Source organism: Equus asinus, chromosome 23, assembly GCF_041296235.1.
Source record: "Equus asinus isolate D_3611 breed Donkey chromosome 23, EquAss-T2T_v2, whole genome shotgun sequence".
NCBI lineage: Eukaryota > Metazoa > Chordata > Mammalia > Perissodactyla > Equidae > Equus > Equus asinus.
Window position 1 is genome coordinate 31,653,241 of NC_091812.1, and position 24,282 is coordinate 31,677,522.

The window sequence follows — 24,282 nt, forward strand, 5'->3', positions numbered from 1 at the left end:
ATTACGTATAAGTTTCTCTTATTATCTCTGTATTGGTTTTATTACTCTGAACGACCTAGCTGTACTCTTAGCTGATTTGTAATAGACACTTCAGTTTCAAGGATCACTTCCTAGATTAGATTTTATAAGTCATACACTTCAGAACATACCTCTGGTCTCAAAATATGTTTCTAAATTGTCTAACCATCCACTTCCAGGGCCACATCCTAGTCCAGCCTCAACATCTTCTGTATTTCGTTTGCTCTCTTCATTGATTTTCTGCCTTTTGGACTCAGGTTTGTCCTTTATAGGAGTCTACGAAAATTCAGAGTCCAGAGCACTCCTCCCTCCTGCATCGTTTTGCTTCAATGTGTCCTCTGCCCGTTTGTCACGTCATTCCCGTGTCAGGAACCTGCGTTGACTCTTCTGCCCCCACGTCAGCCTCCAGCTCTGCCTGGCCCGCAGGGTTCTGTAACATGGTTTGTGTCAGAGATGTGGATCCTGATTCACCTCAGAACTAGTTATTTCAGTAGTAACTTCTCTTAATACTTTGCTCATTCCCTCCGTGATGTCTTTGCTCAGTTTTTTTGCCTTGATAAGACTCTTAATTACTTTGGTGCATGTTAGTTTTTTCTATAAACAGCAAATCATACCAGATTTGTGGTGTAACATCTGCCTTACTCAGTTATAATGTTTACATGTAAATTCAGGGGCAGAAACAGGAGCAATGGAAGAATGCAGGAAAAACTGCCCTTAGATTTTAACCTGTCTTTAAAAATTTAATGAGGGTTGATTGTTTCATTTAAATTTCTATGAACGTGAAGATACATTTCAAATTTCAGGTACTCTGTAGTCTGATGGTAATCTTTTTAACATTTCTTGCCTGTAGGAAGCTCATTCGTACACACCTTCAAAGAGGACTCCTATGGGGAAATCCTCAATGTGGCCATCGGTCGCTACCTCAGACCAGAAAGGAACTTCGATTCTTTAGGTAAAGTCTTATTTAGATCTTCTTAAATGTTACTGCGGCTACCTCTGCTGCTTCTACTAGTAATAACCATAGCAGGACAGGTAATATTTGGGCATTTGATATGTGCCAGGCACAGTTTTAAGTGCCTTACATGAATTAACTCATTTCATCCCCACAACAACCATATAAGGAATTATTCTGCCCATTTCACAGGTGAGGGAATTGGCACAGAGAGGTTAAGTAGTTTGCACAGGGTCACATAGTAAGTGATGGAGCCTAAATTCAAACCCAGCAGGCTGGCTGCCTCTCTCCAACAGTATGGAGTTAGTGACATCTTTATTTCCTTTTCATGTTTTAAGGAACAAGTAAGAAACAATACTGTGATGAGTTCTTTGCATTGTTTGAAGTATAAGAAACAGTAAATCAGAACATTTGAAATGAATGGTATCGAGTATCTTAGTGTAGTGTGATAGTGTTAATTCTGTTGTTGAGTTTCTTTCACAGGTGTAAATACTTAAGAGAATTGATAGTGAATGTTTCTTCCGTTTGGTATTTGCAATGTACATTTTTGCTGATGCCTTTCTCTAAGAAATTGCAAGAAGATTAGGGCCATCTTTTCTGTACTGTTCACTTCTACTTGAGTCTGGAAGAAGGGGTGGGACATTTACAGGGCATCTACCCCGTGCTAGAGATGCTGCCAGCCTTGGAGTCTGCAGGAGGCTGCGCACGGGAGTGGTGGAAAGTCCAGCGGCAGTTTCTGATCATCTTCTCCTGGTGTGTTCTCTCTGCAGAGTCACTTATTTCAGCCATTCAAGGTGATATTGAGGAAGCCAAGAAACGACTTAATTTACCAGCACATTTGAAACTCTAGGAAGACAATTTCTTCCAGGTTCCTAAAAGCAAAATAATGAATGGCCACTGATGAAAAGTCATCTTATTCATTCACTGTGTTCTGGCATTTTACTGCTCATCACTGTGCAGTCTTATCTTGGTTCTATTTGAAAAATCAAACATTTTCCTACAGCTGTGAATTACTTTAAACACCACAGTGTAGTTATCCTTAAATTGTTCAGTTAAACCCATCATGCTACAGTACTAAAAAGATTCATTATAAAAATCAAGATTCTTTTTTATGTATGTAATATGTTGGTTAAAGTGTAGAAAAGTCTTAAGTGTCTTATAATGGAAATGAAATATATAGAGTATGGGTAAAAAGGCAAGTCCCTAGTTGGAGGGGAGAAGGACAGCTGTCATGGTAAAATACTAGCATGTCTGTACTTGTGTAGCGTGTGCTGCTCAACACAAGTGATAAAAGTCAGCGGGTTAAACAGAGATTTGATAGTTTATTATAATCCTCAGGGAGAAAATCCAGACTTTATGATACTTTGTGCATTACTATATTATTACAGACATGAAGATTTGTGAAATTTCATTGTAATCAGTCATTTTCTTAATGGGGTCAGATCATTGTACTGTGCTCCATTTTTCTTCCAGCTGCCTCAGTTCTAATTGGTCTAGACTCCTTCAGCCTATCATTTTTTGCTTGTCTTTCAAAGCAGTAACATGAGTGGTTTTTGAACCTCTAACTCTCTGCTTTTTTTTTTATTTTTTTAAATTTTTTTAAAGATTTTATTTTTTTCCTTTTTCTCCCCAAAGCCCCCCAGTACATAGTTGTATAGTCTTCGTTGTGGGTCCTTCTAGTTGTGGCATGTGGGACGCTGCCTCAGCGTGGTCTGATGAGCAGTGCCATGTCCGCACCCAGGATTCGAACCAACGAAACACTGGGCCGCCTGCAGCGGAGCGGGCAAACTTAACCACTCGGCCATGGGGCCAGCCCCTAACTCTCTTCTTTTTAAGAGTAGATATTCTTTTTCAACATTTTTCTCTATTTCAGTCTTTTTTCCTTTAACCAATTGTCTGTGTCAGGTTTTTTCCCATTTAAAATATCCTACAACTGTTCACTTACAAAAGATTGCATCTGTCTCTACCATTCCATCCCTTCGCTATATGAACAGTGATTAAGTGCATATCTGTATTACATTTTAGAAAAAACCCAAAAACTTCATCTTTAGGGCTCTTCAAAGTTTAAATGAACACACAGCAGTTCATTTAGATATACTAGCTTCTTAAAGAACACAAAATACTTGTTTTCCCCCAGGGAAACTATTTAAGAGCCAATGAAACTATGAAGCCGAAAGTTATTTATTTTTAATGTAATCATATGTCTCTGAGCAGCTGTACACAGTTGTAGTTGTGTATGTACAATGTAATTGAACGCTAAAGAGTGCTTGTAGTTGGGGAAAAGACATAAATAATAAAATTTTAGTTAAATAATCTTCATACTATTATAAATCATCTTCATACTATTGTAAACTTTATACTTCATTTTTTCCTCCTAACTACTAAGAAGTGATTTGTGGCCACTTGAGACTTTTGTTTATATTGGCAGAATGTTGAAATCTTTGTATATTTAGGGAGTTAACATTGCAGACTGTTTGGGCCCCTGAAACAGGACATTGCATTATTGTTCACTTGAGCACCAGATTTGGTGGGGGGATGCGGACAGAAATATATAGAAGGAAATTTTCAAGATGAACTCGTTATAAATCGTTTTCCCTAATCTGCATAAATGAATGAGAGAACTGGTTTTAACAAAAATACTTGAAAGTATTTAGAAAAACATCTACAGCTCATGTTGGAGAGGGGGGAGCATGGAGACATTCTGGTGGATTGTGTTTTACTTTTTGGTGTATGAATTTATGGCAAACAATGTAGTGTGAGTCTGTTCCGTTTCTTCCTTATAAAAATTCTTAGAAAATGTAATTTAATGTTAGAAATCCTGTACGTGAAAGAAGACGCAATTGTCAGTGGCTCGATGAAGCAAAGTTAAAAACAAGCATGGGAAGTGCAGAAACAGACGTGTGTGTTTGAATAGCCTGCTGCTAATTGTGTCCTCGTTAAGCGTGTGAAAGTTCTGTGACACTGTCGCCGTACATTTTGTTAAATAGCCATCACTGAGAATCATATAGTATGCAGTTTAGGAGTTAACAGTGTCTACATTTTTTAAAGTTTTATATTAAGTGTTTATGTATTAGAAGAAACTGCAGTAGTACCAGTTTTTATCAGTCTGACTGTTTTCAGGCCTGGAGATCAGTCTTGACTACGTGGTTTCCTCTCTTCCTGGGTCAGCGGCATCTTTGCCTTGTCACATAAGATCCTAATTTGTTGGCTGATGCTTCCTTTCAGATGTGTTAGAGGCTTGATTAACAGGTCACAGGTGGCAGCTGTAGGGAGAACCTGGCGTGCAGTGGTGGGCCTGCAGCCAAAGGCCTTGCCTAAGAACCTCTGTTTTTTATGCCTGTGGCACAGTGACAGGTCTACTTGGAGAGAATTCATAGGTGACAGGACTCTCAAAAGTCCACTCTCTGAGAGTGAGGGTCCCCACGCCATTTTGGAGTTAGAAGAGCCAGAGGAGTGTAAGTGGATCTGAGTCCCGTTCCAAGACTCCTGCTCCTAACAGGGCTCTGTAACCTTCATGACTTGCGCCACCAACCCCATGGCAGTGACTTGGCACTCTTGCCTGGCTCTGCTGTAAGCAGGAACGCACGGTTGCTCTTTCAACCCTCATCTCCAGTGCTGTCAGCCATGGAGGCATAAAAGCCTGCAGTCAGGCCTGGCGTGTGACACGGTTCTGACCAGGGAGATGGAAGCAAAGTCCACTTGGGATTTATGAGGACAGCTTCGCTTTCCTGGCGAAAATGCCAGTCTGTTCCTGTTCCCTCTTACCTGGAAAATGGATGTGAGGCTGATAGAGGAGAACCAATCTGACCTTCAGAGATGGAGCTGGGAAATAAATCCACCCTGTAAAAAGAGATGCGATCGTAAGCAAGGGTTAGAGAAATGAATTATAGAATAAGCCCTAGGAAGATGACAGATGTAGGGATTATCAGATACAGAATCTGAAATGACTGTTGCATATGTGTAAAGAAATAAAAGAGTGTCAAAATGGTAAAATAACAAGGTTCTATAAAAATTGGGCTGATTTAAGAATTCTCAAAATAGTATTTATAATGATAAAAAATAATTGAAATTAAAATCTCAGTGGATGAGTTAAGAACAGTTCAGACACAGAATTGGTGAACTGTGAGATCTGACGAAGGCTATGACTGTGCTGTCATGTGCCTAGTGTCTGTCACTCCAGATTCACCTTCTGTACTCTGTGATGTGGCTGTGACGCGACGTTTCTTTGACAGTTGACTTCCTTTTGGGTCAGGTCACATACATGGAGTCTGAGCCCCAGCTTGTGTCCAGGCAGCTCAGTTTGTCCATGGACCTCCCCTGTACTTATTTCCCCTGATCCTGAGTGTAGAGTACGCATACTTGACAACTGACCAAATCCCCACTTTGGTTCCCTGACCATAACAAGAGCCAAGTAGAAGCCAGAACAGTAAATCAAATCAATGCGACATCTCAGGAAATTTCAGGGAGCCATCATCAAAAATCCTGAAAGATTCAGGGTAAAGGCTCCCCTCCTATGTGTTCAGACCAGACAGAAATTTGACAGATCTTGGAGAGTGACTGCATTATCATAAACTAATCAGGTGGTGACCTCCATTGCAGCTATTGTCCAGGATACAGAAAACAGATTTCCAAGGCTTGGTATAAAGAACATGTTGATCACAACACCATGGGGAAAAATCAGTACTTTAAAAATACAAAAATATCCCAGTGGAAAGCTCTGTCAAAATGAATGATAATATGCAACATGCAAAGATTTATGGGATGCTGCTAATGCTTCCTTCAAAAGATTTATAACTTTAAATACATTTATTAGATAAGAAAGATCAATAATCTAAGCTTTGATCTCAAGCTAGAAAAAGAACAGCCAAAGAAACCAGACAAGAAAGAGTATATATTAGATAATTCTATATAAATTTTAAGAACAGGCAAAACTGTAGGAAAAAAGGTCCAAGTGGTTCCTGAGGAGGGAGATGACTTGGGAGGATCATGAAGGCTGTTGGGTGCTTCCGTCTTACTGTCCTGTTTCTAGAGCTGGGGGATGGTTGCATCGTGTGCTCGCTTTGTGAAAATTCATCAAGCTCTATACTAACGTGTGTGCAGACAAAGATGCAAAGATGCAGCGGCAGTGTGAGCGTCTCCCTTAGAGACAGGGAGACACATATGACACCATGGAAAGGGAGGAGAGTGCTTCTCACACGTGGGAGATGGGGTGATGGGGGCAAACAAGTCAATGTTTATTTTTCTTACTATGTCTTGTTGAATAATTTGATTCCTTAAAACTACATGCAGGTATTTCTTGATGAAAATAAAAATCAACCTTTAAAAAGTTAATGACACATTTATAGGATGTTCAAAAAGTTGGAAAACTGAGGATAAACTTATTTTTTAAACGGGGTATTGTATTTTCAAATAATATGCTCAGTATGTTTTTGTTCAATTTCGAAACACCTTTTTAGGTAAAGTACCTCTAAATTTGAGTCCAACAAGTGGAAAAAAAAATACACACATTATAAAGCAGCTCTGTCCAATAGAACTGTCTGCTATGAGGATAATGTTCCATTTCTTCACTCTCCAATAATTACTTTAACTAACCACATGTGCCTAGTGATGACTATATTAGACAATTCAGCTATAGAGGACCTAAAAAGTCTGAAAACATAGGGGGAAATGGTATATTTACTGTACTTTTTTCAGATTAACAATTGGACCCATTGCTTTAATTTTGAGGTATTTTATCTGAAAATGCATTGAGCATATTTCTTGAAAATAGAACTAACATACTATAAAATTGATTGTTTCTCATCTTTTTTGGATAACTATATATATGACACTTTCCTTCTACTTAGTTTGCTATTCTTTTAATAACTGCTCATTGATTTTCAGCCTTTATTTCCCACATGAGCATTTAGGTCTAAGAATCTCCCCTCAACTGACTACAGGTTGACCTGCTGGCGTGTGGACTCAGCCACTTGTAAAGGGAGTGAGCTGCCTGGCGTTTGTGTCTCAGCCTGGCTTTCCTGATGGCATTCCTGCACACAGTCACCTTCCCTTAAAGGTCTCAGCACATTGCATTAGTCAGTTAGGTCAAAAGGCCTTTAACAGAAGGGAGATGCATGTATTTGAGCGGCACTCATGAATACATGAGTTCCCGTACCAGCCCCACAGTAGTCTCTTCACAGCAGATTCCCACAGACTCCATGTCTCGCATTTTTATAATCGCCTTAGCTCTTCAACCCAGAGTGAACGCTCCTAGCAGCCCTGGACCGTATTTTCATTCCCCCAGCACCTATGTAAAGAAAGTGCTCTGTATGTAATTATACATTAATTAGAAGTAAGTGTATCTCTGGTATTAGGGCTTTAATACAGCAACAGAATTAGATTTTTAAACCTGGCTCTGCCTCCCCCAGTTCCATTTTGTTCCCCAAGGCGAAATCTATGCTATGGATGAAACCTCTAGGGCTGAATTTTGTTATCTTGTGAGGCCTAGTTAAAGTGATTATGATGGTTATTAAATTACCTTGTATTTTTCTTATGGAAAGTTTGTGACTCCTAGAATTTTGTTATTTCTAATCCTTCATGAACTAATACTTTTAAAAATACAATAAAAATTAATTACGAGAAAAATAGTCGCACACTTCGATTTCTTGGCAATGTCAACATGCTATAGAAGATTCTAAGCACTCACAGTTTCAGTAGCAGGCATTCACAGGCCAGGAGCGGTCACAGACCACACTTTGGGTGGCCCTGGTCTAGGGGCCTTCGGCTTTCCCTGTGAGCTAAAGCAGGGCAAACAAATCTTTTTGTAAAGGGCCAGACAGTGAATTCTTTAGGTTTTGCCAAAGTGAAAATCGACCATAGATGACATGCAAATGAATGGGTGTGGCTACGTCAAACCTCCCTTGACTGAGGCAGCAGAAGGGCTGGGCTCACAGGCCCACCGTTTGCCACCTCCTGAGTGAGAGGGCTTTTTTCCAACCTTTATTAGGGCACAGTGAGAAAATAAGCCTCTTTTTCCGAATTACTATGCAGGTTTTATGTAATTCATGTGCACATTTAATTTTGAGGTGAAACCAGGGGAGATAGGTATGGCTGTAAAGTGGTGCTGGCATCTTCAAATCCGAGTGTCCAAGTGAGTTGAAAATGTTTACTGTTCCAGCTGGAGGTGTAGATGAGCACAGGACGCCAGATGCAGTAAATAAGGGAGCGTCATGTCCCTTCACTCCTTCCAGTACCTTCCAGATGTGGAGGAAAGGACAGCAGCACGGGGGACTTTTCTGCAAATGCCAAAGGTCTCCCAAAGCCTACATTTGAGGAAAGATGAATTTGCTCTTGTAGACATCCTCTGGTGTCTGTCATATAGTGTTTATTGAAAAAAGTTTTCGAGAAAGAAATGAGAAAGGAAACAGATGGCGCCAAAAGACGGAGAAGAACCTTACAGATTTCTTCTCTCTTTGCTGCTTCGAGCAGCTGACAAGCTATCAGGAAAAACAGAGCAGGGGATGAGGTGCAGCCTCCTGGACCATCCGTGTGGTCCCCACCTCCGTTCCAGCACTCCCAGCCCTTCAGCTATGTAAACAGAGCTCTGGCTGGGTGAGGGTGGCCTCCCCCGACCCTCCTCCATCCTTCAAAGCACGGCGGAGACTTCCAAGTAGGTTACATATGACAGTAACAAACTGACGGGGTGGTTTGTCTTTTTGTTTTTAGTCCAGAGGGAATGGAAACCGGAAAAAAAAGACTGATTTGGGACAATGTAAAGCCCTCCCCACCGATTGCCTTGGAAGGAGTGTAGAGCTGCACGGAGGTGAGGCCCAGGGTCAGAATGTGTGCACGTGCGTCTTTTCTAAAAGGGCCAATTTAAAAACGGCAACGGGAAAAGTTTACACTTCAACTGTTGTACAGCTTACCAGTGTATAACACACAAGGCACAGCCACATCTGTCATCGCAAATGCCTTGGCCAGTGTCCCACAGAGCTAAGATGGACAGGAAGATATCCTGGACTGGAAGACCAGCTCTCTTTCAATTAAGCTTTTTTTGTTTGTTTGATTTTTTGAGGAAGATCAGCCCTGAGCTAACATCTGCTGCCAAGCCTCCTCTTTTTGCTGAGGAAGACTGGCCCTGAGGTAACATCTGAACCCATCTTCCTCTACTTTCTATGTGGGACGCCTACCACAGCATGGCTTGATAAGCGGTGCTGTGTCTGCACCGAGGATCCGAACCAGCGAACCCCGGGCTGCCCAAGCGAACATGCACACTTAACCGCTGCACCAGCGGGCTGGCCCCTCAACTAAGCTTTTCATTCTGAAAAGAAGTTCTTCCTCTTCCACATCAAGCCGTCTTCCTTAGTGTTTTCCTTGTATCTATGTGTTTTGTAGATTTTAGAGAGCTCTTCATCTCTTTTCCAACAAAACTACCACAAAGCCTCACGTTGCTCTGAATGTGTTGATGTCACAGTTAGCTTCATGGGCATGCCACATGTCACGCAGGGCTTGATGCTTAGAAAGGCCCCGTGCTCAGTTTCAAAGCTCTGCTGTTGCATCTTGAGATTCTTAATAATTTTACACTGAGCCCCACGAATTATGCAGCTGCCTCTGACTGACCGAATTCGTTTTCTGAGAAACCACATCCAGATGGTTGGCTTGAGAACATTGTCTGATTTCTCTCAGTTTCCACAGTACAGTGGCCTGCCTGCCTAGGATGGGCAGCAGGGAAGTAATAACACTGAGGTAGTACCTTACAGCTTAGAACAGATTTTCACATGCATGATCTCCTTTAATCCTCACAAGCAAATGTCAGGAGGCGAGCTGACTTAAGGCCATCAGAAATCCACCCACAGGGGGCAAAATTGATTCCACAGGCAAACAGCAAACAGCTCTTTAAAAGTGAAAATCAACAGCAAAGCAGGACAGAGAAATTATCCACATGTTATACAGCTGTGCTGCAAAGGAAGTTACAAAGGCAATAAAGGACTCAGCATGGAGTTTGGCCAAAGGGATCACGGGCAATAAAAATTCCAATCCCGGCAGAGAAAGAGAGAAGAGAGGGAGGAAGAGAGAGAGAGAGAGAGAGAGAGAGATTGCTCCTGGAGCACCCTGGGGCATCAGCCACAAAGACCCTTCATGATCCCCCACAGCCCAGGGGTGCGTCTCACAAAATCCAGCTGAAAACTCCTTTGTGAAAGATTCTATCTTTGCCCCGTCACTTCTTGATGAGCAATTTGATTTGGTTTCTGTGTCCCTTTGTTCCAGGAATAGGTCAATACTGAAAACACTGCTCATGTCACCTTTATAAGCTTGCTGGCCTGAGACCTGGAATCTGGAACCCAGACCAAGTACAGCCTTTTGACAGTCCCGCAGCCCCCGGACTGTGGGTTTTCACTTGCCTCCACCCAGTTATCTGACTTTCCGACCTCCTTCCACTGCCGGCCTCGTTTGCACAGCTCCAGTTCCACCCTGACGTCTGAAGTCGAGGCCACTACTGCTTGCTGCCTGCTGTTGACTGGCTGGATCCGAGCGGAGGAGCACGATGAACAGCACTGTGGTCCTCAACACTCAGCCATTTGGGGGCTGAAGGAGGCCGAGGAGGATGCCTTCCTGAGTTTTCACCTCCACACTTCAGACGGGTCCATTTCCCCGACTCTGTTCTCAGGGCTCTTTCAAATCCTCTATCCCAAGGGTTTTTCTACAGGATTCAAAGTAGAAGTGACCTAGAGAAAGACAGGATTGCTGTCCTCCTTCCTTCTCCAATGTTCTCAGCACACCACATGGAAGTTTATCTGTGGCTTCGTAGCCAAACTCCAACATTTGAGTTTTTCAAGGCTTGAGGAGAAAGGAGGGGTTTATTGTAGAGCATGGATTGTCTTAGACAATCAGGTATAAATAGGATTTCTATTGAGAAGCTACTCTGCTGGGGTAGAACTATGGCTGCTCTTTAGAGAGTGAAAAGCTGTGGGGAGATAAACAGATTTTGTTAGAGCTCAAACAGTTGTCCAGTGTGTTTATTGAATTTATGGCCCTTTAACCAAAACTTTTTTCACTTCAACGAAGAATGAATTTTATTTTCTCCTGGTTTTAGAACAAATCACTGTGGGGATTTCTGACAGAACCATCGCCTGTTTCTCTATCTGTTGAGAAATCAAGCAAGAAAATCCAGTTAATGATCTGGTTATGTAAACCTGCTCATTGGAGTGCATTTGCTCGGCTGAGAAGAAGGCTCTGTCAGTAAGAGCTCAGTGGGTGTGTCTTTGCTTCCAGATTAAGTGTCAAGAACAAGTAAAGTCTACACTTCTCTCCCTCACGTGATCTTACTTCACAAATCCTTTCAAAATAGCAGGTTCATGGGAGAGAGACTATCAATGAGCTTTCACTGCTACTAAAATGATATGGGAGTGAGCAGGGGGCGGCCACATTAGTACTTATAGAACCCCTTCTGTATATCAGGCCCATTGCGTATATAATCTCATTTGTTCCTCACGGCAACCTTGGGAGGTCTGGAGTTCGTTTTCCATACATAGCAGAGAACCAGAGAAATTCAGTAACTTGCCCAAGATTCCACACAAGGAAGAGTCAGAACTGGAATTCCATCCCAGGAATCTTTAATCCCCAAACTCATGATAATTCTGCTATGCCAAACCACCTTTATAAAAATGAATACTGGAATGGCGAATCTAATCAGGGCATCTTCCACCCACATTTTTTTAAAACAGAGCTTCATACTGAGGAATAGTCTGTGAATGGACAGAATGAGAGTTAATTATTGAAACTGAAGTGAGCGCGCAGTTCTCAAGCTGGCGCTGAGCCAATGTCTTTTGACGTTTGTGGAACTTTCCCATCTCTCAGGGTCTCTGGTGCCTTGAGAAACAGGAGCACAGAAGGGGAAGTGACATAGGCAGAGAAGCTAGGGCCCACCAAACACAGTTTGCCTGCTACGTTTGTCTTGCTTCTAGGAGCTTCAAGGGCCCAGGCTGGCCCGAGGACTAATGTCTTTTATCACATTTAGTGGAAATTGACCTGTGACTTCAAGTTCATATGAAAGGGGCTCGTCATTTTACAGACCACGGGAGAGTCAGGATAGAGACTCGCCGTCCATGCTCACTGAGCTCTGCTGATCCTTTTTCCTCCTAAACTCGGCCCTCAACTCTTCTCTCAAAAGAGTGTGTAGATGCATCGATTTGCTTTTTCTAACAGTCTCTGTGTTCCAACGGCTTTATTGTTTTTTTCTCTGAATGCTGGCTCTGCTTGCATTCTGCCTCATTTTGTGGTTACTTGTACACATATCTGGTTTTCCACCTCAATATTAAGCTCTTTGGGGGCAGATCATCTTGTTGATCTTTGCTTTCTACACTTCAGCTTGCATGATCCACGTAGGTTTTTAATTTTAGAAATACACTTGAAGTGGTAGTGTACATAAACATTTATATCTTGCTTATTATATTTAACTTTTATAGCATATTTTGTGTAGTCCTTATAAACTTACTGTTAAAGTAATTTTAAATTATAAACAAGAAAGAACTTTTTTGTGAACACTTTGGTTCTGTTTATAATATTTCCCAGCAAGGAATCGGTGAATTCAACTAGAACAAACATTGAAAAGACTCGAGACATTTTGCCAACTTGATTTCTAAAACAGTGTCACTGGCTCTGGCAGGCAGAACCCTAAAATAGCCCCCCAGATCTCCACTCTGATCCCCAGGACTGCGAATGTGGTGAGACTTCACGCCTGTGATTCTGTCACAGTGCAGCCAGAGGGAGATTCTCGCGTGGGCCTAATCGAATCACAGGAGCCTCTTAAAGTGGAGTTTTCTCCAGCTGGTAGCAAGAGGGAGAGTCAGAAGTGTCAGAGCATGAGAAGGATGCAACGCATGGATGTTGACTTTGAAGACGGGGGCGAGGGGGCATCCACAAGACCGGAGAGTGGTCTCTAGGAGCTGAGAGTGACCCCTGGCTGACAGCCACAGAGAAGGCAGGGACCTCAATCCTAGAGACACAGGAAGCTGAATTCTGCCAGCAGATGAATATCCTGGGAAACGATTCTTCTCCAGAGCTTGCAGGTCTGAGCCGGCCTGGCTGACACCATGTGAGAGCCTAAGGAGAAACCCTGGTCAAGCCCACCAGGACTTCTGACCTATAAAACTGTGAGATCGTAACTGGATATTATTTTAAGCTGCTAAACGTGTGGTAGTTTGTTATGCAGTAGTAGAAAATGAATACACTGGCTTACTCTATGGCAAGTAATACAAGAAATTGTCCATGTCACTACAGGTAGCAGGAGACAGAACTCCAGAATTGTGTGCTATAATTAAAACAGTCTTTGCTAAGACACTATTATTGGTTAAATTTGTTTTTCTTTGATTGCTGGTGGAAACAAGCAAAAAAAAATTTTGTTGCCTTCTGATAGCATTGGAGTAGGGAAACTAATTAAAAAAATCCAAGAAATTCTAGATCAGACATTTGATATTGAGAGAAAGAAAACAACCACAGAAGAAAAGATTCTGCCTAAAAAATAGTGGTGTGTTGGATCTGGCTCTTCCCAGCTTATGAAAGCCAATTGTTATTTTTTCAGGAATCTTGTGAGTCCATTGTTAGACACAGCTATTAGTAAAAATTAAGTCACAAAACTTTCAATTAAAGTTACAGGGCTGGCCCTGTTGCCTAGTGGTTAAGTTTGGTGCATTCCACTTCAGCAGCCCAGGTTCACAGGGTCAGATCCCGGGCACAGACCTACATCACTCATTGACCATGCTGTGGCAGCAATCCACATATAAAAAAACAGAGGAAGATTGGCACAGATGTTAGGTCAGGGCTAATCTTCCTCAGCAAAAAAAAAAAAAAAAAAAAAGTTATATTAAAAACATAGGTAGAGGGACCAGCCCAGTAGCATAATGGTTAAGTTCACGTGCTTCACTTCGGTGGCCCAGAGTTTGCGGGTTCGGATCCTGGGCACAGACCTAGCACTGCTCATCAGGCCATGCAGTGGTTGCATCCCATATAAAATAGAGGCAGATTGGCACAGATGTTAGCCCAGCAACAATCTTCCTCAAGCAAAAAGAAGAAGATTGGCAACAGATGTTAGCTCAGGGCCAATCTTCTTCACAAAACAACAAAAACAACAAGAACAACAACAACATAGGTAGCAAATACCCCAAACGCAATACTTCCTAATTATTTTACTTTTTTTATGTGTGTGAGAAAGATTCGCTCTAAGCTAACATCTGTGTCAATCTTCCTCTGTTTTGTACATGGGATGCCCCCACAGTGTGGCCTGATGAGCGGTGCTAGGTCCACATCCAGGATCCAAACCCATGAACCCTGGGCCACTGAAGCAGAGCACATGAACTTAACCACTATACCGCTGGGCTGGCCCCTTACATTTTACTATTAGGTATGCTCTTGAGGTTATTTACATCTAATGTATCTGTATGGCAGAAATACTGTATAAAGGCTCATGTCTTTCACCTGATACTACTACAAATGCCCTGGCAAAGGATCAGTTCATCAAACACCATGAAAAACTACAGTAACACTTCAGAGCAGAAGGAAAATGACAAGTCTCCAGAAACCAATCCTGAAGCCACAGAAATTTACAATCTAAATGACAGAGAATTTAAAATAGTTGTCACAAAGAAACTCAACGAGTTACAAGAAAACTCAGAGATACAGCTCAATGATGTCAGAGATAAAATTAATGAGCAGAAGGAATACTTCAACAAAGAGGTTGAAACTCTAAAAAATAAAAAAGAAACAGATATTCTGGAAATGATGAACACAATTAATGAGATAAAAAAAATAATCTAGAATGCTTAAATAACAGAGCTGACCTTATGGAGGACAGAAATAGTGATTTAAAGGATAGAAATATAGAAATACTTCAGGTGAAGGAGGAGAGAGAACTAAGATTTTTGAGAAATGAAGAAATCCTTTGAGAAATATCTGACTCAATTAGGAAATGCAAAATAAGGATTATAGGTATTCTAGAGGGAGAAAGGAGTAGAGAGCTTGTTAAAAAGAAATATTAGCTGAGAACTTCCAAAACCTGGAGAAAGAACTGGACTTACAGGTATATGAAGCCAACAGAACTCCTATTTACATCAATGAAAACAGACCTTCTCCAAGGCATATAATAGTAAAACTGGTAAAAATGAATGACAAAGAAAAAATATTAAGGGCAGCAAGGCAGAAGAAAATAATGTACAAAGGAACCTCTATTAGGCTTTCAGAGGATTTCTCAGCAGAAACCTTACAGGCTAGGAGAGAGAGGAATGATATATTCAAAATTCTGAGAGACAAAAACTTTCAGCCAAGAATACTCTATCCAGTGAAACTATCCTTCAGATAAAATGGGAAATAAAAGCTTTCTCAGATAAACAAAAGCTGAGGTAGTTCATTGTCACTAGACCTCCCCTATAAGAAATGATGAAGGAAGCCCTCATAGCTGAAACAAAAGGTAAAACTTAGAACAAGGAGATAAATAGTCAGACAAAATCAGAAAATTGCTTCTCTCTGTCAGAACAGGTTAGCAAATACTAATTATAAGATAAAAGATAAAGGGAAGGAAAGCATCAAAAATAACTATAAACACTTCAATTTAGTCACAAACTCACAGCATGAAACAGAATAATTTTTAACAATAATAACTCAGAAGGGGAAGAGGAAAGGAATGGAATTTGCTTAGGCTAATGGAAATAAGAGGCTATCAGAAAATGGACTATCTCATCCATGAGATCTTTTATACAAACATCATGGTAACCACTAAACAAAAAATCAGAGCAGAGCCACAAATCATAAATAAACAGAAAACTGAGAAAACCATCATAGAAAATCACCAAACTGAAATGGCAGTCAGAAATACAAGGAAAGAGAAATAATGCAAATATAGAATAATCAGAACAAAAGAGAGAGACTGGCAGTATTAAGCCCTCATATATTAATTATCACTCTAAATGTAAATGGATTGAATTCTCCAATCTAAAGACACAGACTGGCAGGATGGATTAAAAAACAAGACCCAACAATATGCTGCCTCCAGGAAACACATCTCAGTTCTAAAGAAAAACACAGGCTCAGAGTGAAGGGATGGAAGACCATACTCCAAGCAAATGGCAAAAAAAACAAGAAAGCAGACGTTGCCATACTTATATCAGACAAAGTTGACTTCAAGATAAAAAAGACAGTGAGAGACAAAGATCTACAGTATATAATGATAAAAGGGACATCCCACCAAGAGGACATAACACTTACAGATATATGTGCACCTAACACTGCAGCACCAAAGTATATAAAGCAAATATTAACAAACCTAAAGAGAGAAATGAACAGCAACACAATAATCGTAGGGGACCTCAACACCCCACTTAAATCAATGGACAGATCATCCAGACAGAAATTCAATGGGAAATAGTGGATTTAAATGAAACTCTAGATCAGATAAACTTAATAGATACATATTGAACATTCCATCCAAAAACAGCAGAATACACATTCTTATCAAGTGCACATGGAACATTCTCAAAGATTGACCGTAAGTTGTGAAACAAGGCAAACCTCAATAAACTTAAGAATATTGAAATCATATCAAGTATATTTTCTGACCTTAATGTTATGAAACTAGAAATCAACTGCAGGAAAAAAGCTGGGAAAATCATGAATATGTGGAGACTAGACAACATGCTACTGAACAATTGAATCAATGAAGAAATCAAAGGAGAAATCAAAAAATACCTGGAGACAAATGAAAATGAAAATAAAACATACCAACTCTTATGGGATGCAGCAAAAGCAATCTTAAAAGGGAAATTCACAGCAATACAGGCCCACTTCAACAAAGAAAAACCTCAAGTAAGTAATCTTAAACTACACCTAACAGAACTAGAAAAAGAAGAACAAACAAAGTTGAAAGTCAGCAGAAGTAGGGAAATAATAAAAATTAGAGCAGGAATAAATGAAATAGAGACTAGAAAAATGGTAGAAAGGATCAATGAAACTAAGACCTGGTTCTTCGAGAAGATAAAGAAAATTGACAGACCCTTAGCCGGATTCACTAAGAAAAACAGAGAGAAGGTTCAAATAAATAAAATTATAAATGAAAGGGGAGAAATTTAAATGGATGCTGCACAAACAAAGGATTATAAGAGAATATTATGAAAAACTACATGCCAACAAATTGGACAACCTAGCAGAAATGGATAAATTCTTAGACTCATACAACTCCCAAAACTGAATCAATAAGAAACAGAGAATCTGAATAGACCAATTACAAGTAGAGAGATTGAAACAGTAATCAAAAACCTCCCAAAAAACAAAAGTCCAGGACCAGATGGCTTCTCTGGAGAATTCTATCAAAGATTCAAAATTTAATACCTATCCTTCTCAAACTATGCCAAAAAATTGAAGAAGACAGAACACTTCCTAACTCACTCTATGAGGTCAACATTACCCTGATCCCCAAACCAGAAATGGACAACACACAGAAGGAAAAGTACAGGCCAATATTGCTGATGAGCATAGATGTAAAAATCCTCAACAAAATATTGGCAAATCAAATAGAGTAATACATTGAAAGGATCATATACCATGATGAACCAGATTTACACTAGGGATATACAGATATACACCAGGGATATACTCAAATGATCATCTCAATAGATGCAGAAAAAGCATTTTAGAAGATTCAACACCAATTTATGATAAAAATGCCCAATACAAAGGGTATAGAGGGAAAGTACCTCAACATAATAAAAGCCATATATGACAAACCCACAGCCAACATCATACTCAATGGTGAAAAACTGAAAGCCATCCCCCTGAGAACAGGAGCAAGACAAGGTTGTCCACTCTCACCACTCCTATTCAACTTAGTACTGGAGGTGTTGGCCAGAGAAATTAAGCAAGAAAAAGAAATAAAAGATATCCAAATTGGAAAGGAGGACTGAAACTCTTGCTGTTTGCAGATAACATTATTCTATATATAGAAAACCCAAAAGAATCCACCAGAAAACTATTAGAAATAATCAACTAATACAGCAAAGTTGCCGGGTACAAAATCAACTTATAAAAACCAGTTGCATTTCTATACACTAACAATGAACTAGCAGAAAGAGAAGTCAAGAATACAATCCCATTTACTATCACAAGAAAAAGAATAAAATATTTAGGAATAAATTTAACCAAAGAAGTGAAAGACCTATACACTGGAAACTATAAGACATTATTGAAAGATATCAAGGATATAAAGAAATGGAAAAATATTCCACACTCATGGAATGGAAGAATGAACATAGTTAAAATGTCCATACTGCCTAAAGTAATCTACAGATTCACTGCAATCCCAATGACATTCTTCATGGAAATAGAACAAAGAATTCTAAAATTTATATGGAACAACAAAAGACCCCAAATAGCCAAAGCAATCCTGAGAAAAAAGAGCAAAGCTGGAGGAATCACAATCCCTGACTTCAAAATATACTACAAAGCTATAATAATCAAAATAGCATGGTACTGGCACAAAAATAGACACATAGATCAATGGAACAGAATTGAAAGCCCAGAAATAAAACCACACCTCTATGGACAGCTAGTCTTCAACAAAGGAGCCAAGAACATACAATGGAGAAAGAAAATTCTCTTCAATAAATGGTGTTGGGAAAACTGGGCAGCCACGTGCAAAAGAATGAAAGTAGACCATTTTCTTACACCATACACAAAAGTTAACTCAAAATGGACTAAAGACTTGAATGTAAGACCTGAAACCATAAAACTCCTTGAAAAAAGTATAGGCAGTACACTGTTTGACATCAGTCTTAGCAGCATCTTTTCAAATGCCATGTCTGTTCAGGCAAGGGAAACAAAAGAAAAAATAAACAAATGGGACTACATCAGGCTAAAAAGCTTCTGCAAGGCAAAGGAAACCATGATCAAAACAAAAAGAGAACCCACCAACTGGGAGAAAATATTTGCAAATCATATATCCAACAATGGTTTAGTGTCCAAAATATGTAAAGAACTTATCTAACTCAACAACAAAAAGACAAACAACCTGATCAAAAAATGGGCAGAGGATATGAAGAGACATTTTTCCAAAGCAGATATACAGATGGCTAACAGGCCCATGAAAAGATTTGCAACAACACTAGTTATTAGGGAAATGCAAATCAAAACTAGAATGAGATACCACCGTACACATGTCAGAATGGTTATAATTAACAAGAGAAGAAATAACAAATCTTGGAGAGGATGTGGAGAAAAGGGAACCCTCATATACTGCTAGTGGGAATGCAAACTGGTGCAGCCACTATGGAAAACTGTATGGAGATTTCTCCTAAAATTAAAAATAGAAGTACCATATGATCTAGCTATCCCACAACTGGGTATTTATCCAAAGAACTTGAAATCAACAATTTAAAGAGATTGACGCACCCCTATGTTCATTGCAGCATTATTCACTATAGCTAAGAGGTGGAAGCACCTAGGTGCCCATCAACTGATGAATAGATGAAGAAGATATGGTATATATATATAAAATAATACTACTCAGCAGTAAAAAAAGACTAAATTGTCCCATTTATAACAACATGAATGGACCTTGAGGGTATGATGTTAAACAAAATAAGCCAGACAGAGAAAGACAAACACCACATGATTTCACTCATATGTGAAAGATAAACAAACACATGGATAAAGGGAACAGATTAGTAGTTACCAAAGGGGAAGAGGGTTGGGGGTGGGCAAAAGGGGTAAAGGGGCACATATATATACCCACAGATAAAAATTAGACTGTTGGTGGTGAGCACAATGCAGTCTATACAGAAACTGACAAATAATAATGTACACCTGCAATTACACAATGTTATAAGCCATTGTGACCACGATAAAATAATTTTTAAAAAGTAAAATTAACCAAGTTATTACTGAGAAAGTTGTTAGAATAGTGCTTGGTACATTATAAATAATTAATGTATATTAGTGATAATTACAAAGTGTATGATCAATCCTTATAACAAGTCTTGTAATTTAGATATTATTATCACTATCCTAGAATGTAAAAACTGAGGCTTAGAGAATTCAGACAACTTGCTTAAGGTCAAACAGCTAGTGAAGTGGGGTGATAGGATTTGAACTTCTGTCTTAAATACTGATATGACAAAGCAGTGCATTATCTGGAGGTAGACAAAAATGTTTCAAGTAAGACAGAAGAGAGAAAAGGAATCACTGTCAAAGATGAACTTCCAGCGGTCATCTGACCCACCTCAGCATCTCTGGACATCGCACACTGAAGCTGTCCTAGAAACCCGAAGGCTCACCCTTGGGTTCTCTGGGGCAAAACTATCAGCCGCATTAGGTTTTTAAAAATTTATTTTAGCTCCACTAACCTGTTGAAAACTAAATCCAGGGCTACATAATGCTGAGCCTGCTCCACCTGGCCACCTGTCAGTGGTCTGAGTGAGGACACTTGTGCCCCAGTGGCCCAGCTTGCAGCAAGTCAAGCCTCGTCTCGCCTTCGGCAGTCAGGTGAGGAACAATGTCTACTCCAGGTCAGTCAGGAAGACTCGGAGGTATGTGAGAGATGGGCTGAAAGGAGAACAAAAACGTCAACGTGAACTGATCGTTGATAAAGATCACGTAAGACTCAAAAAGGAAGGCAAGAGGGAAAAGTGAAAACCGCACTTTCCACAGAGGGAACACACCGGACAGAAGTCAGAAGATCTGCTTTTTAGTCTTGGCTCCACCGTGTATTAGTAGCCACACATGGCAGCTTTGGGCAAGTCGCTTAACCTCTCTGAGCCTCAGTTTCCTCATCTGTAAAATGGAGAGAACGATACCACTCTCACAGGATCGTGGTAGAGTCAAATCCTAATGTAACGATACACTGAGAGGGGAAACACTCTGTGAACTCTAAAGCAGCATAAACACTCTTTACTGAGGTTGTTATCACAGACTGTTATTAAGATGAAAGGCGTCAATAGGAACCATCGGGAAGGAAGCTGATCAATATCGAATAGGCTCTAAAAGTTCTCAAAGCTAATACGCAAAGAAAGACAGTGGCGAGTTTAGCGGATCAGATCACAAGAAGAGTCCAATGCCACTGCTTACTCTGACGACTCTTGTGCATGACACGACTGTGAAATCTCTGAGCCTCATGGCCTTGAAGAGGACCTCGTGCATAAGGACAAACGGTACCTGGGGCCTTAAAGAACCCGCTCTGAAGTTACCCCAAAATAATTATGAGCATTGGGACAGGGTGCAGAGGATCACATCCCTGCCTTTCCAAGGCAAAGAGACTTAACATAGGAAGCTTATGCTATGCGTGTGGAATGCTGATTCTGCAAAAGGAACTAGTTCAGTTAAATATCTCCACTTATACCTCGTTTATACCCCATTTATTCTCCATCAGAGATTTATGGTAACCACGCCTCTTCTCCAGTGAGGAGGTACAGGATTGTACCCTTTTTTGTGCATAAGAGTATTTAATGACTTGATCTGAGGAAGACGGAGATTCTTTATATGGGATCCAGGTCTTTTCAGGCACTTATTGGGATGAAGATGAAGGGCTAAGCCAGGTGGCCCCATCTCCTCTCTTGTCTGGCAGGGCCTTTTCTTCATTCACCTGTGTGGCTGGTGTTTTTGTAAGGGCTGCTAATGTGTGAGGCTCTGTGCTGAGTGTTGTAGTGGCATGTGTGAAAAATAAGAGGTGTGTTTCTTCTAAGAGCTTACAATTTTCTTGGGAAGAGGTATATAAGAAGAGGAAGCTCTTGAAGGTCAAAGTCTTTGTATTACCCATCTTATATAAACAAGGTGCTCTTCATTAAACATGTGTGGAGTGAATGAATGAGGTAAATCAAAACACAAGGCAGTGTGTAGCACTATAATGACTGATACAAGCAGTAATGGCTGTAGGACGGAAAAGAAGAGATGTGCAGATGGGGGCAAAAGCACTGGGGGAAAGTACAAGGTCACAGTCCTTCAATCTGGGTCTGGGAACTCTCAGTGCCTTAGGTTACTGACTGAGAAGAAGGAATTAGCAACAGGCCTATCATCAATCTTCCTCTCTACTGCGGCTGCCTGGGCAAACAAGGGATGACCCAGTGCAATCCTCTTCCAAATATGCTGGTAATCAGAGCTTCTGATAAACACACTAACAGTCTTTCCTAGCAGAAAAATAATAGAGAGTTCTTATCCGTGAAATGCTGTTCAAAGGATACACCTGTGTGTCTAGTTGCTTGTGGTAACTAAACCTGTAGTTTGTGGATTTATGGGGGCATGGCAGGTTGGAAGGTTAGCGGGGTATAAATGGAGATATTTAACTGAAACCGTTCCCTTTGTAAAACCACTGCTCCACATCCAGTGCTTAGCCCTCACATGGTAAGTCTGATCAGAACAAATCCTAATGCAGAAGAGAAAGAACCTACATTCACGGTCTTGGTCTTCTCTAAGGGAAGAATGCTCCGCCTCTGCCTTGTGATTGCTTGTCAGGACACCCCCATTCCCCAAGTTCTTTATCATGTGCTTAGCATGTGCACAAATAAAATGTGATATCCACACTCTCTTCCTTGCCATTAATCTTACTTCACACTCGGCTGGCGCACAGAGGACAACACTGGACTTGCGAGTTTGAAGATCCAGGTTTCAGTCTCTGCTCAGCCTTTGTGGGTGAGCTTTGGATCCATCACCTAATTTTTCAGAGTCTTCCATTGTCTTCAAATACTAAGTACCTCACTATCCATTGAGAGGATTAAATGAGGTAAGTACTATATTTGTACGTATATAAACAACATTGGGTCACTAAACTGCTCAATGACTCTCCTTCATCCTTAGAACAAAATCTAAACTCCTTAGCGTGGCCTTTGCCTGTCAGACCTTGGCCCAAAAGCTGTCTTCCCTTCCATCTGCTCCAAGTATACCCACTTCTTTCTATTCATCAAACACACCACATTTACTCACGGCTCAGCACCTTTGCCATTGTGTTTTCCCCTGCCCATAAAATTCTTCCTCCAGATCTTTTCAAAACTATTTGGTCTGTCTGTCTGTCGGTTTGGGGCATTCAGCTTTCTAGTCAAATATCCCTCTGGGAGGCTTCCTCACTCTCCCTGCCCTGACCTGCCTAGTCTAAGTGGTGTTGCTCTCAGCTGCTCGCTAGCACATCATCCTCTTTTATTTTCCTCATTGTACTTATCCCTCCTCTGGAATTATTTTGTTCACTTGTTTGTTTAACAGTTTTCTCAGAGGGCAGGGGCCGTGTCTGTTTGGTTGACCACTCTCCCCGCAGTGTCTCAACAGCACCTGGCCTCTGGGAGAAGCTTCTTAAATATTTGTGCGTCAATGGATGTGAACGTGCTCCACAAACATGTAAGGATGCAGGTGTCCTGGAGGATGCATTACAGTGACTAGCTGTGGTCACTCACTGCTAGAGCAGTGACCAAGAGAGCAGAACTGCTCTGCAAGTCCCAGAGGTCTTCCTTCTCAGAGATGCTCTGAAGGGAGTATCACTTGATTTTTTATTATTATTTTTGTGTGTGTAGGGAAGATTGGCCCTGAGCTAACATCTGTTGCCTATCTTCCTCTTTTTGCTTGAGGAAGATTGTCGCTGAGCTAACATCAGTGCCAGTCTTCCTCTATTTTGTATATGGGACACTGCCATAGCATGGCTTGATGAGCCATGTGTAGGTCTTGTCCGTGTCTCAATCCAATGTACACACCAGGATAGATGCAGAGAGGGCTGATGGTCACTCTGAGTTTATTATAACCAGCATTTCAATATATACATAGCTTACATCTGTTAAACATACACAGGTGTTCTGGATGAAGTAATTAGCGAATACCAAGAATTCTTAGTGATTTCTCAAGGAGCCCTCCCTCGGCCTCTGTTTTGATATTATCATGTTTTTGCTGTGCTCGTATATTTTTATCTCGGAGCAGGCAAGGCCTCCTAGGCAATGACCCCTCCTGCTCCCAATATCCATATTGTGTCTCCATCTGCGCCCCCGGGCGACCCATGCCTGGCTTGGGTTGCCTCCCCCTGGAGGTCTTACCCGTCATTGGCTAACCGGCCTTCTCACCTCCAGGTCACAGTTTGTTGGCAAGCCTTTTCCAGTGATTATTAACCCTTCCTGCATCAGGGGCAGCTACAGGATCCAGACCCATGAACACTGGGCTGTGGAAGCAGTGTGCAAACTTAACCACTATGCCACTGGGCTGGGCCAGGAAGTGTCACTTTAGGGAAAAGCAGGTGAGCAGCAGGGGGTGGGGAAGTCCTGCTGTGAAGAGAAGTGCTGTGAGCCCCCACACAAGGGAAGGAGCTCTTGAGGCAGCGATCACTTGAGAGG

At 40.9% G+C, this 24,282-nt stretch overlaps 1 long non-coding RNA gene across 1 annotated transcript in view; it reads right to left on the reverse strand.

The window, feature by feature from the left end:
- Positions 1-4,675: 4,675 nt before the first annotated feature.
- Positions 4,676-24,282, reverse strand: part of LOC123280178 (uncharacterized) — a 29,459-nt gene continuing 9,852 nt past the window's right edge. The window contains exons 2-3 of the long non-coding RNA XR_011497365.1: positions 20,332-20,530; positions 4,676-4,810 (exon numbers count right to left, since the gene is read on the reverse strand). This is a non-coding gene — a long non-coding RNA (uncharacterized lncRNA). The remainder of the gene's footprint in view (positions 4,811-20,331; positions 20,531-24,282) is intronic.